General features: G+C 42.7%; 1 protein-coding gene across 1 annotated transcript in view; it reads right to left on the bottom strand.

The window, feature by feature from the left end:
* Positions 1–4,704, bottom strand: part of PPFIBP1 (PPFIA binding protein 1) — a 177,583-nt gene extending 172,879 nt beyond the window's left edge. The window contains exon 1 of the mRNA XM_059187571.1: positions 4,514–4,704. The gene's annotated coding sequence lies outside the window, so the exon portion shown is untranslated. The remainder of the gene's footprint in view (positions 1–4,513) is intronic.
* Positions 4,705–14,935: the final 10,231 nt, after the last annotated feature.

Raw genomic sequence — 14,935 nt, 5'->3', positions numbered from 1 at the left:
TTAAAAAAATCTGGCCACTTGTTTATGAATGGGCTTGTCGATGAAAATAGCATCTTTACTCTCTCGTACCAGGTAAAATTAAGTTTGTCCTTGTAAACAAACACACCCACACAGAATCAGCCACCTGCTCTCCTGAACTTGCATCTATTTTATGTCAAATGCTTAATTTCCCAAATTTAAGAGAGATGTGGAAACACCTAGCCTTCCTTTGGAGTTCAGGGGGTGTCCATGAAATCTACAGCCAGCCCCAAACTTTACAGTACTTGATCTTCTTCCTCCAGGATCCACAGTTGAGCCATGAGCTTTGCCAGAATGATTGATGTTGACTAAAATTTAAGTTTGTACAATTCCTTCAGTCTTGGACATTTTTAGGCACACCCCTGTACAAAAGCCACCAAATGATCCTTCTATTCTTAACTCATTATACTTGCCAACAAAAACAAGAATTTGCATGTGGGCCAGTCAAAATGTGAGTCACAGCAAGTTCTGGGGAGACACAAAACCCAAGTCCAGTTACAAACTATGACACCACATCCACCAGGACCACACTCAGAGTCCAAAGCCACATTTCAGAAATACAAGCTCTTCAATGATATAGACAGGTACACATTTCACTCAGACCCTCCTCTCCCCAACAAAGGTGGCTAACAAGTGTGCAAACTTCAAACTCCTGGGGGAGTCCATTTTTCAATCTAAAATCCAGTTGTTTGGCATTTTAGATCCTTCAAAATGGAAAAAAATATTAAAGCAAAAGTAATCCTCACCACTTGGCCTTTTGAAACATTGTCGTCCACTTACACCAAACCGGCATCAATAATGACAAGATTTAAAATAAACAGCGTAAAAGAAATAGAAGAGTCTTTGTATTTTTTGTAGGGTGGGTTGGTTCAGTTTGGTTTCTTTTAAGCCATTACCTCCAATGAATAAAGCATCAGTCTTTGTGGTTGTAACATATGTGACAAAAGCTCTCAGCCTTTTTGACTAGGAAAAAGGTTCTGACATGCATGGTGAACAGTTTGAAGGAAAAAATGGCATAATAAACTAGAGCTGAATCAACTGCACAAGCCCAGAACAGATTCAGGACAGTGTCCACTTTTGGACAGTTTGATGACCAATTTAACTGTGAAATTATCAACCTTTAGTTGAAGGCAACTGGTGGCCAGAAGACACTTTGTTCCATTTATCCCCAAACAACACCCAGTGTCACTAATCTCCACAGCTCTGCATCTCATACTTACACCCATCTGTTCAACCACAGCTAAAAAAAAATAATAATAACCCCAGCTCACTGAAATATTTTACGATTGGCTGCTCAATTGTGACTTTTTTTTACTTAATTTCAGAACTAATATGGCTTTCTAGGGAAATCTCTGGGAATAAATAGGCCATCATTATGCAATATCTCTTGCCTATCTTTCCACTCTGAAGCAGTATTTCTTTAATAAAGAATCAAGACACACACCCAGTATAAATAGTCCTTCTTTCACTCCTTGTTTTGAAAAGGTAATTCAGATCAGGTCAGAAATGTAATAATATCTTTGAAAAGACAGAATCAGATGAATGAGGTCTTCTTTCAGTTAACAGTTTGAACAATGTGCTATTCGGAATTGAAGAGCGAGCGAGCATGGGTCAGAAGGGAGAGGGAGAGAGAGAATCCCAACGACACTCCCCACTGAGTGGGGAGCCCAGTGTGGGGCTCGAACCCAGGATCCCGAGATCATGATGTGAATCGAAACCAACTGAGCCACCCAGGCACCCTGGAAACCTTTTTGAATGGAAGATGAAAAACTCAACAGGCTAATTTTAATATAACAAACTACCAAGATAATCTAAATTAACTATAAAAATACAAATATTTCCTGAATATGAAAGGCATGTTTTTTACAAGGAGTCAGCTAGTTGGTAAGAGGGGAAAAGTGACCTTGGTCTCATTTATCTCATGCTGGTACAGTGAGGAACAAAAAGACTACATAAGCAGTTAAGCTCTCTCTCACTGAACTTGTTTCCAAAAAATGTCTATGATGCCCTTGAAATTAGGCACTATTGATCTGCAACTACATTGTGCCCTTCATTTCAAGTCAACATCTACCTGCCCACAAAGGCCAGATTATCCTATTTTTTTTTTTAAGTAGCTATTGGAAGTATGACAGTTGCTGGTTAAAGAGAATTTAACCAAAACCTGATCTTACCCTTCTCAATGACTCAATTTATCTTTCAAATTCTGTCCTTTAGGAGTACTTTGTTTTACTCTACCATATCTGTCTTATAAACACAGAGAAAGGGAAATAAATATGTTAAAATTAAGTACATAAAGTAAGTGTTATTACTCAAACTGCGAATGAAATTTAAAGCATTAGCATATTCAAGTCTCTAAGCCAGGACTAGTTTCCCTGAAAGAAAGCGTAAACTAGAATTTGGCACATCAACGCAACACCATGAAGACGCTCTTTACTTGACTGGTGATTACAAACTGCACTTTGAACACTGTATTAACCAAGGCTCCAGTGAGCTCACATTAACCCCCAGGAATTCTACATTACCTCCTCTTTCCCAATGAAAAAGGACACTGGAAAATACAGTGTGTTTTATGTACTTCCCATGGAACAAATAGAAGAGACCCATTTCACAGCCATTAAGCAATTGCTATTTTTTTTAATTTATTTTTTTAAAGATTTTATTTATTTGTCAGAGACATAGAGAGAGCACAGGCAGGCAGAGTGGTAAGCAGAGGCAGAGGGAGAAGTAGGCTCCTTGCTCAGCAAGGAGCCTGATGTGGGACTTGATCCCAGGACACTGGGATCATGACCTGAGCCCAAGGCAGCCGCTTAACCAATTAAGCCACCCAGCCGTCCCTAAGCAATTGCTATTTCTTAGCCCCAAAACACAAACCAAAATTAAAATGGCCTTAACTTTTCCAGGAAAACACACCTTCCCTTTGCAAAAAGACTGCTCCTTATCCACCCTGTACTAAATTTTTTCAAGAACCAAGAATAATACAGACCCAGGTGTTTTATAAACAGCAAAACAAAACACTTCTTTCTAGCTCTGAAATCTGACTGTCATCAGCTAGAAACATGGAGAACCTGGTCTATTAAGTCCTGTGTTCCCTATTTCTCTCCATGGGTTTCTAAGACGTAATGTGCCTTTTCTTTCTTTCCTCACCTCCTGGAAATTCTCTTTCATTCAAGGCACCTGGGATGCAGCTTTTGCATCACTATAAAGTTCACACCTGACCTGGCAACAGAAGGATCCTCACTGCTGAGGAACAGTGATGAATGAAAAGGGAAACTTGACTCCCAAGTCTCAGCCCATACGTGGTGTTTGTTTTGTTTTTGTTTTTGTTTTTTCTTCTTCTTCTCCAAAAGAAAGAGCCTCAAGCACTGATAAGTGAGGGTTCTGAATCAGTTTATGGAGTTAATTCTGTTCACCAGAAAGTCAATCACAATGGATTAGCGACCTGGGTACACAAGATCTCCCAACAGGAAAAAGGTTTCAAACAGGAAATAAACAAAAATCAGAATTCTATACTTCCACTTCTCAAAATATCTTTTCCTCCCAACAACCAACGGCCTTTCCTAACTTCTAAACTTGGACACTAAATCAAGTTGTTCTTCTACTGCTCTCTGCACTTCTTATTGAAAGGAAGGATTTGTTTTGGGTCCCACATGTTGAAAGAGCCACGCTCCTGTAATTAAGAGTTTGTATGCCCCGCCTTCCACCCCATTTCCCTGTGAAAACTCTTTTCAAAAAATGATCCTTGAAAACGCAACTACAAGCCCTCATCCTTTTCTCAGGCAGCCACAGGGCGCAGATCTGGAGATTCTCAGCAGCTTTCCTAACCCCACCAGATCACAGTTGACTATGAAATTCTGTTAAAATGTCAGAGTGAAAAAGAGTTGGGAGTTTTAGAAGTGTGCCTCCAAGAGACGAATTTTCCCACAGCTCATAATTAAAACACCCCAAGTGAATGTCTCACATCCTGACTAGACCATATAAGGGACATTTTTACATTGATATATACGAATATTAAGAATAACAATGATACTCTTTCATTTAAATCACCGTGTAACAGGCCACAGGGAAACTAAAAAAAAAAAAAAATACAAACCTTTCTTTCTCTCTCAAGGGGCATAATTTTTGAGTCGAAATTTTATAAACTTGTGACATCTTTAAATACCGCCCCCCAACACACACACACACACACACACACACACACACACACGTTCTCGAATCGGGGTTCTCAAGTATTACTGGGAGACCACGGTGTGGGGGTCTAAGGACACAGACAATATCTTACACGTCCACCGTGGAGGTACTTTTCACCTATGTGCTAGCTGGGAGCCCCAGGAGTTAAGCCCTTTCCCCCCCAAAAGTTCCCGTTCCCCCGGGGAAACAGGAGTGAGTTGGAAAGGAAATCGAGCCCGGGAAGAGGAGGAGCAGCTGCAACACCCAGCTGCAACCACACAACGGTGCCCCTTCCCTCCGGTCTCTGAGACGAGCCAAACGCCCTTACCTGGGGGGTGGAGAGCCGCCGGCACGACTTCCAAAAGTTCTGGTTCACCTTCCGTCCGAGTTCAAAGCCCCGGCGCGGCGGCCCCGCCGCAGGCTCTCAGCCCGAACCCTTTCCCGTCCCGCTCCCGCCTTCCCCACCCCGCCGGCCCTACACCATGTCAGGAATCCGGGCAGGCACCGAGCTGGGAGCTGACATCACTCCGAGTTCCAGGTACCTCCCCTCCCCCCTCCCACTCGCCTTCTCTCCTCCCTCCCCGCGGGAATTAGCCAAAGAGTGTTCGCAAGGGGGTGGGGCCGGCCGCGCCCGGGCGCCCGCCGATTGGGCCGGGGGGCCGTCAGTCAGAGGAGGCAACTAATTTTATACATTCCTCGCCGAGCGAGACCCGGACTGGGAGTGGGTGGTGGTTGAAGGGGGGAGCGGCTGCCTTTCCTGCTATCTTTAAGAAAAGGAGGTGATGGTCTGGGGAAGAGCCTTGCGGGTCGCGTTTTGAACTAATCTCGGCGCGTTGACAACCACCCGGAGCGGAAACGAAACTAACCCACCCCAGCCCCCTTTCTAGGGAAAAACAATTGCTTCGGTGTCACGGGCAAGTCCGAGTCCCGCGGCGCGTGGAGCAGAAAATGGCTAGCTTTAAGTCCGGCAGATAAAGGAAGCCGCCCGCTCTCTCCCCTGCCCTTTTATCTTGGGGCTGCTGGGTGTTCCCTTAGATGGGGAATTGAGAACTTCAAAAGCTCCGGAAAGGTTTGGAAGAGAATCGTAGAAACCGCGACCCAGCTCTGAATGGTTAACTGGTGGCGTTATCAGCCATGTGCTGCTTTTGCTTTTAGTGGTGAGAATCACACCACCCGAGCTTTCGGGCAAATAAAATTGAATCTCCGAAGTAAGGAAAATCACTGTTTACCTTTTTAAGTACCTTAAGGCTGTTGCTTTCTTTCGTACACTTCTGAAGGGGCGGGGAGGGGGGGGGGTGGAATCTCACAATTGACTTGAACGAGCCACATGAGAATAATTACTGTTGAATGGAGCCAATTGCAGTGGCTGAGCTATCAATTAAGAATTAACTAACATTTACTCTTGACGGATATCATGCTGTATAATCCCCTTGGCTAACAGAACAGAATGATTCTCAGGAGACAGTTCTTTCAATTTGCCTAACATCTGATCCAAGGCAGAACTGAATGGTGAACCGTCGTTCTATTTATATTAGATAACATATTATCCATTACCTTCTGGAAATGTAGTGAATTAAGTATTGGCTTTCTGTTGGTTTGTATTGTTGGTTTTTTTCATTGATGACAACATCCCCCATATTTCACCAGTCTGCCAAAAACTGTAGACAGATGCACAGAGTCAAACATTGATCAAACTTGATCCTCACAACCATCCTGTAAAATGTTATCAGCCCCACTTTAACATAAAGAATCAAAGGTTCAGCCAGATAATGTAAGTTGCTCCAGAGCCTCCAGAACTGGGGCTGAAACCAAAATCCATTGGCCCCCCTCACCAACCATTTTTTTCTCTTCACAGTGGCAATTGCTCACAGTGGACCTCGTTCAAACACCATAATGCTGAAAAAAATCCACACGCCCAGGCGTCTGTTCTCTCAAATCTACATTCTATTACCACCACTATGCTGTTTGTCAGACCTATGCTATTCCAACCTCCTAACATATTTCCGACTCCATTTTTCCCCCACTTCTAGGTCTTTCTATGCATCACCACCAAATGAGTTTTCTAAAACACTTCGGTTTTGCCATCAACATCTTCCCCTCTAAATCAGGCTTCCTTTTTCTGCAGTTCTTAGCTAGCCACTGAAAACTCTCCCTAACAAGGGGTACCTGGGTGGCTCAGTGGGTTAAAACTCTCCCTAGCATCCTTTGTATTTATCTTTACCACCTCATCTCCTACTTCACTCCAGCGAAACCCAAACTGGTCTATCACAGATCCCTTGATTCTCACCTTCTGGCCTACCTGGAATCCCTGCTCTTCTGTGTGTGAAGTCTTGCCCTTCTCTCAAAGCCTAACTCTGTCCTAGTCCTCTGTGTGTGCTATAGTGGACTGTAAAAGAGCTTGGGGTCCATTGCCCAGTTCTGGCACTTACTTGGTGCCTAACTGGGTGAGTCACTAAAACTTTGCGTCGGAAACCTTGATCACCTCCTTTATAAAATGGGCTAATAATACATGGAAAGTAATTGTAAGGGTTATTGAGATTGTCCAAAGGTATAAGCATGGTTAAAACATGGTCCAGTTTTATATATTTCCTTATCTTCCCACAGAATTAAGCAAGCTCCACTAAGACTCACTAAAAATACAGGACTACAGAAAAATGGATCATCATATCACCCTGACCCCCCTCCATTCTTTAATGTACCCAGAACCCAAAAAATCTCACAGCCAGACACTATAACTCTCTCTCTCTCATATATTCACCAGAACCCTTCCCTTTTCCTCCTCTCCCATCATTCATGCAACAACCCTTAACTTCTTTTCTGCCCAACCCACTTAACCTGCCTCTTAGCCACTCATCCTTCCCTTCCCTCAGTCAGAGACACACTTATCAGTAGTGCCTGTTGCCTCTTTTGCCCCCCAGATGCCTTCGAACAGTGGCCCAGTGACTACCAGTCTTCTTCCAGCCCCAGTCACAAGAAGGCTGCATCTAGGCTCACATTCTACAACCGACAGCAGTTGGGGGAGGGAATGTCCCACCCCCACAGGGATGGCCGGATAGAATAACAGGAAGTTGCCTCCCATCCCCTCTGCAGCTGGAGTGATAACAGCTGCCATCAGAGTCCAGAAAGCAAAAAAGTCAAGAGGAAAGCTGAAAACAGGCGGGGGCTGGAACAGTAATGTTCAAACCAGGGGTTTCAGAGTGGGTGAGAAGGAACCAGTGGGTAAGACTTCAGCCTCCTCCCTGCACTCTTTTCTGCTCCCCCTTAACAAGAGTTAGAGCTTCTCTTTTCTACATTTAGGCTTCAGCATAATGGTTCATTTTAAAAAAATAAAGTATGCATATGTATACTGACCTCTGGGTATCTTGGAGAAGCCCCAAAGGGTTAGAACAATGCAACAGAAGTGAAATAGGATGCCTGATGAGCGGACACCTGGAATTTCCCTACTATCTTGGATTCTAGCTGGCTTAATGGAAAAGTCTATTTACAGCTCCTGTGGTTTCAACACTAATTAACTCTGTATGTCTAGATATCTATTGTCCACCTAGTTCTTCCTATGGTTAGACTTACCTTTAGTACCTATGAGTTGTGCCAGATACTAACACTATGGGGTATGGGTGAGGAGAGGAACATTTTGAAAGCAGGAGAAACCCTGCAGAGAGTAACAAAAATAGAATTTGAAATAGACCCCAAAAGTCATCTGATGCAACCCCTATTGAATGCAAGGAGCCCTTCCATAGCATTCCTGGCAAATAGCCTTGTTGTAAGCCCCTGGTTAGATTCACCTGGTAACAAGGAGCATACGAACTCAGAGAGCAGCCCACCACTCAAAATCTTTCTCCTAAGAGGCAGTTCCTGCTTTTCTGATTTTCTCTTCCAAAGACTCGGGCTTGTGTCTCATTTAATCCTCATAACCACTCATTAAGCTAAGTGTTATAATCCCCCTTTTAACATAAGGAATCAAAGGCTCAGCAAGGTTATATAAGTAAATTGCTCCAGAATACCTAGAACTGGGATTGAAACCAAGGTCTCTGACTACAAGCCTTTTTCTCTTTATACACCTGAAGCCTTGCCTGTCCACAGTCTACCCTTTTCCAGCTCTGTCCTCCCGAGTAACCGGGAACAGGCTAACTCTTCATTCCTCATCCCCAAGCCTGTGCAGGCACGAGGACACATGCCCCACTTAGTTTATTTAGATGCAGATACCAAGAGAGGTTCACCTGACTCGTCAAGGTCACATCACATGCCTGTCTGGCCTTCACAGGCTTCCAGCAGCCACTCTCGAGAACACTGTCCTGATCATTCTTCACTTTCCTTTCAAAACACTTGAACATGTCCCTTCACTAGGGGACAAAGCTCAAACTCTCTTTGGGTATCCAAAGACCCTTACATCCCTTACATTCTGGTCTCCAACTTACCTTTCTACACTTAGTGATCCACTCTTCTTCATACTCCCATGTTGTGCAAAGTTGGCACCCATATTCCCTAATAAGTTTTTTCCTTAATCTGACTTTTGCCCATTTCTAGTAAAATCTATCTCACGGGGTTTTATGAGAATTTGAGGAAACACCACCGGCAAGGTGATAGAGCACATTGCCTGACACATAAGACATCAGTAAAGATAGCTTCCTTTTTCTTACGCCACAAAACAATTGTACTATTATTTATAGAGAGAGCTTATGTTCCTCACTGACTAAGTTTCTGAGGACAGGATGCCAATTTGTGTTATCTTTAAGTTCTTTAGGGAATCCAAAGCCCTGCTTCACCCTATAGACATTCAATAGAAATTCACTGGTACTGACTGAATGAATGAATGAATGCTGTCTTTTGCTTAAAACTTTTAACCTGCCAGGAGCTAACTCTTCAGAAACTCATGAAGAACTGGACCAAAGTTGTCTTAAAGGATGTGGGTGCCTCAGACTATTCTTACCCTAGTCACACTGCTAAACACAGAGTGAGTTGGACACATGGTATAAATCATGAACCCAAATTCAAATGAAACAAGCCTAGCTTTAGAATTCTTTCTAAAGGAAATTGTGGCTTATTCCGTCTGATTCTAAGCATGGCATTGGTGATAACCCAGGCACCATTTTAATATCCTTTAGCTGGATACTAGGCCACTGACATCATCTATGAAACCAACGTTCCTCCTTATTCCCTTCCTGCCTATGGAGACAGGTTAGAAAGAAGACCGGTATCTCCCTTCAAGTAGGGTCTTATTTCAATAACTCTTCCCTTTCAACCCAGATTGTCCTCGTTATTCTCTGGTTACCTGCCAGACAAATCCAAAAACCCAGCTACATTCAATTATCCATTTTATTATTCTATTTTTAAATGGAAAACAACTTTAAAAATAAAGACTATTGCTTTTCATGGTCCTTGATTAATGTTCAATTAATGGCTATACTAAACAAATTGAATTCCCTTAAATAGTTAAGCCCATTTACAAACATAGTTAATTGAATTTCCTAAAAAGCGTGTCTGGTTCCTCTACTCTGAGAGAGTCCAGAAAGATGGCTGGTCAGTCCTTCCAGGACACAGCAACAATTCCTCTCTTCTGTTCCACGCAGATGATGGGCAGAGGGTTCTTCCCAAGCAGGCCAAACCCAGGCTGTCCAGAGATGACAAGTCACTGCCATTCCTTCTTAAAACAGGCACTGTGCACAAAGCCTTGTTAGAGGTCCCGGGAATGCACCCAATCAACAGCAGAGCATTATTCATAACCAGTAACTCCCACTTTAATTTTCATCTGCCACAATATTTAGTAAGGCTCATTTTTCAAATACAATATCATGGCTCACTACTAATCAAAATTTACCCCCCTGGAGAGTTGTAGTGTACCCCATTCTCTGGACGACTGCCACATATGATTCCCAGACCCCAGACTAATCCATTAATTTCTACCCCACTCACCTTTTCACCTGGACAATCATTAATTTACTGTTGCTTTATTCAGTCTCTCCTAATCCTTAACTAGAATCCTTCTACTTAACTAGAATTTACATTTTCAGTGGCAGCTTAGATTTCATTTTAGAAACTCCTAGGGGGATGAAGAGGAATGGGCTTTAGTAAGCACAGATGTAAAGTGAAGATGGGACGACGGGTTCAAATAAATGGTTTTGTTAAAGGGACTTTTGTGGCAAGTCGAAACTAGTTGAGGATTAACAAATCTTTAGGCTAGAGCATCTGATCTCCCAAATCCTATAAAAGTTGGGTTCTCTCCTGCTTTCCCTAGCTCCTCCAGATTCTATCTCCAGAAAGACCTTGTCACTGAAGGATGCTGACTGTGTAGCATGTGAATTGCCAGTAATTAGTATGGTGGTTTGTTAAACTAGCCGGGGTATTAAGGAGGCAAGGAGAAAGTGGCTCAGTCATCACTTTAGTATGTCTGTCTTTACATGATTTGAACCTTGTTTCTCCTATATCACCCTGATATAATTTCCATTTGACCCTATATTGCTCAAATTCTGAATTAGTCATAGTGTAATAGCCATAGAATTACCTTCTCTATTGTAAGATGCTACTTCTGAAAAAGATCATCACCCATTCCTGAATAAGAGGAAGTGTAAGAAATAGCACCTCCTCTTTGGTAAAATTAAATAAAGCACTGAGTTCTAAGACATAGGATCACTTGACATTTTGAGGATCACTTCATCATCTATAAATGGGATGACATCAATGCTAAAGAAAGCATTGGAGTGGAGCCACAAACCCCTGGATGCTGCCAACCCCACAGCTTCCTTCTAACAGTCCAAAATGGTTCTTCACAGAATTCTCAGTTAGCAGCCCGAGATCTTTGAACGGTACTGACTGGACCATGGATTCCCACCTGAATCAAAGACGGTCGAGTATAAGCTTGCCAACAGCATGGAGCAAACAAGCATGGGAACTTACCAGCAGAATTGCCTACTAACTAGTCTCAGTGTCCCCATCAGATTCTCTCTCAAGATAGTGAATGTGAGACACATTAAAAAAAAATAATAATAATAGCAACAACCCAGAGAGTAAAGCAGAAAGAAGCAGAGAGGGACATCGAATGAAAGCAAGAAACAGGGGCGCCTGGGTGGCTCAGTGGGTTAAAGCCTCTGCTTTCGGCTCAGGTCATGATCCCAGGGTTCTGGGATCGAGCCCCACATCGGGCTCTCTGCTCAGCAGGGAGCCTGCTTTCCTTCCTCTCTCTCTGCCTGCCTCTCTGTCTACCTGTGATCTCTGTCTGTCAAATAAATTAAAAAAAAAAAAATTTAAAAAAAAAAAAAAAAAAAAAAAGCAAGAAACAGAAGCATGAGTAAGTAGCATTATGAAGTCTAAAAAGTGAACCATGAGACTGTAAACCCCAAAAGAGTAGTGGATAGTAGCAGCAGAAGTAATAGTGAAAGAACAATGATGATAAAAATGATGATAATAGGAAACACCAATTTCTCTCTGGTACTTTTTTTTTTAAAAGATTTTATTTATTTATTTGACAGGCAGAGATCGCAAGTAGGTAGAGAGGCAGGCAGAGAGGAGAAAGCAGGCTCCCCGCAGAGCAGGGAGCCCAATGTGGGACTCGATCCCAGGACCCTGGGATCAAGACCTGAGCCGAAAGCAGAGGCTTTAACCCACTGAGCTACCCAGGTGCTATAAATATATTATATAAAATATAATATATTTAAAATATATATTAAATGCTATAAATATATTAACTCCAATCTTCTGAGGTCTGTTTCCATTTCACAGATGAGGAAACTAGGCCACAAAAGGCTAAGTAACTTGCCCAAAGTCCCATGCTAGCGTGATTCAACCCAGCTGAGCACTATAGAATCTGTGTTAAGAGGGAAGCTGAGTTGGTGCGCCTGGGTGGCTCAGTGGGTTAAGCCGCTGCCTTCGGCTCAGGTCATGATCTCGGGGTCCTGGGATCGAGTCCCGAGTCAGAGAGCCCGCTTCCTCCTCTCTCTCTCTCTCTGCCTGCTTGTGATCTCTGTCTGTCAAATAAATAAATAAAATCTTTAAAAAAAAAAAAAAAAAGGAGGGAAGCTGAGTTAACCAGAATAATAGACACATAGCCTTACTGTTGAATATTTAACCATGTTCCCGTTCGTAAAGGCTTGATGGCTCAGTGGTTTCCGGCATTTCCTTCATTCTCCACCGCTTTAGGTAATCTGAACTCCTGAAATAATCTTGCACTGGGACTTCAAATGAGACAATAAATGTGAGAGCATTTTACCTTCCCTGAAATAAATGGCCCAACTGAAGTGTTTTTATTCTGAAAGAAGGTGAAAGTTCTGAAGAGGCAGTCTGGTGATCAAGATTGAATTTTTCTCGTAATCACATCACTCTGCAACATAGCTTTGCGTCAGGCTCAGTTTATCTTGGTGGTACATTTTTCCACGCACTGTGGGAATTTTAGAGTGTGTTCGTTTTCAACATGTAATTATCATTACATATTAATTAAATATAATTATATTAATTACATGACCCTGTTCTACCTCATTCCTTCCCTAAGCAGCTAGAGCGAAGAGGCTATGATTACAGGGGCAATGAACAAAGACCCAAAGAAAAGCAGCTTGAATATTGTTTTATCCTTCCACCACCTCTCACAACAGCAACCAGATCACTTAGGGTATTGAAGGAGTTTTAATTTATTCTAACTCTAATGAAAAAAATCAGGACATACATTGCTACCATCTTCTTTTTTCACAAAAAAACTAAAAACTTTTCTCAATCAACCCCATTTTGCTTTTATTGAGCCCGTTCGTGAGAGTCCCACATATGTGATGACAGTTGATGCTTTCTTACAGGGCTCCTTTGCAGGGTTCTGAGCTTTGCTTTCAAAAGGGCAATCAGTGGACATTGTTGAATCAGTGCCTCCCTCAGCATGTTAAGGACAGAAAAAGTTGGAGCTTAGATTCAACCCTCCCTTAGCAGAGGTTGAGTAGCAAGACATTGAAGTCTGCTGAAATACTAGCAGAAGATTTAGAACTTTCTGGGTTGTACTAAATATTATTTCCATATGGTATCATTGTTTGAAAAGTTGTTAGCATTGGGCATTAAATTCTGATTTGTTCAACGCACTGGCTTCTCAGTGTTCTTAGAAGGTAATAAACATGTAAAAGAAAATAATCACCCCTTTCCAAAATGCCACTCAAAATCCCCTGACTTTACCTCATAATGAGGACTAATCTTATAAGAATCAGCTTTCTTTGTCCTGTCCTATTTTAGATATTAGGGTTGTGTTCCGTTGCCTTCTAAAGCTTTATTTATTTATAGAATAAAAGAGTCATATGTGTGGAAATAATAACACTTTTGTCAGAAAGTCAGGCAGCAACTTGGAAGCTCCAGGGTCCAAGTGCCACTTTCAGCGGAGCACACTTCTACAGACTTGGAGAGAGAGAAGAGAAAGAAATCACGTACCCTGTAGCAGAGACCCTAAGACTATAAATAAGCAAATTATTGAACAGCCTGCATTGTTCACCCCAGCAGAGTCTCTCAGCTCTGAAATGTCCCTGCCTACTCCCCGTATACACTCTCCCTTCCCCCTGACTAATGTCTCACTGACCAGAAATAGGTGAAAAAAGCCCAAACTATTCTTTCCTGTGACCCTGTGACTCAACCTCCACAAGACTTTTAATGTTTAAACTTTAAACACCTTTGTTGGTAACCCTTTCATGTTTTCTGAGAACTAAGTCCTAGAACCTGATTTAATCTTCTCAGCAAATCTAAAGGTAGGTCCAGTTATTATCACAACCTTCCAGATAAGGAAACTGAACTGGTTTTAGAAGCAGAACTGGCTCCATGGGCGGGAGATGTGTGGAGTCACAAAGGGCCCATGCTTAGAGGGGCCCCATACTTGGTTTAATCCGCTGTCACCATCCTGAAATTCGTAATTCCTTAAAGGGCCCCACATTTTCATTTTGTACTGGGTCCCACAGATTACATAGTTTATTTTTTCTAGAAGGAGTAAATTTCCCTAGGTCCCTTTATTGGTTTTCTAGGGTTGCCATAATGAATTACTGCAGATTGGGTGCCTTTAGGCAACAGAAATTTTTATTTATTTATTTATTTATTATTTATTTATCTGACAGATCACAAGAAGGCAGAGAGATGGGCAGAGAGAGAGAGAGAGAGAGGAGGAAGCAGGCTCCCTGCTGAGCAGAGAGCCCGATGCGGGGCTTGATCCCAGGACCCTGAGATCATGACCTGAGCCAAAGGCAGAGGTTTTAACCCACTGAGCCACCCAGGCACCCCTAGGCAACAGAAATTTATTTCCTCACAATTCTGCCAGCTGGAAATCCTATCAGGGTCCGCAGGATTGCTTTCTTCTGAAGCTGCTCTCCTCGGCTTGTGGATGGCTTCTCCCTTCTTTGTCTTCACATGGTCTTCAGGATTAAGGCCTATCCTATGACTTAGTTTTAACCTAATAACTGTTTTAAAGACACTATCTCTGAATTCAGTCACATTCTGAGGTAGTAGGCATTAGGTCTTTGATATCGAAATGTGGGGGGAGGCAGGTATGGAGAGACAACTCAGCCCATAAGAGTCCCATAACAGGGGCGCCTGGGTAGCTCAGTGGGTTAAAGCCTCTGCTTTCGGCTCAGGTCATGATCCCGGGGTCCTGGGATCAAGACTTGCATCGGGTTCTCTGCTCAGCGGGGAGCCTGCTTCCTCCTCTCTCTCTGCCTGCCTCTCTGTCTCCTTGTGATCTCTGTCAGAGAAATAAATAAATTCTTTAAAAAAAAAAAAAAAACCATAACAACCGGTGTGTGGAAGAGCCTCT

The sequence above is a fragment of the Mustela lutreola genome, chromosome 8 (assembly GCF_030435805.1).
Source record: "Mustela lutreola isolate mMusLut2 chromosome 8, mMusLut2.pri, whole genome shotgun sequence".
Lineage (NCBI taxonomy): Eukaryota > Metazoa > Chordata > Mammalia > Carnivora > Mustelidae > Mustela > Mustela lutreola.
This window is presented reverse-complemented; position numbering and strand designations above follow the sequence as displayed.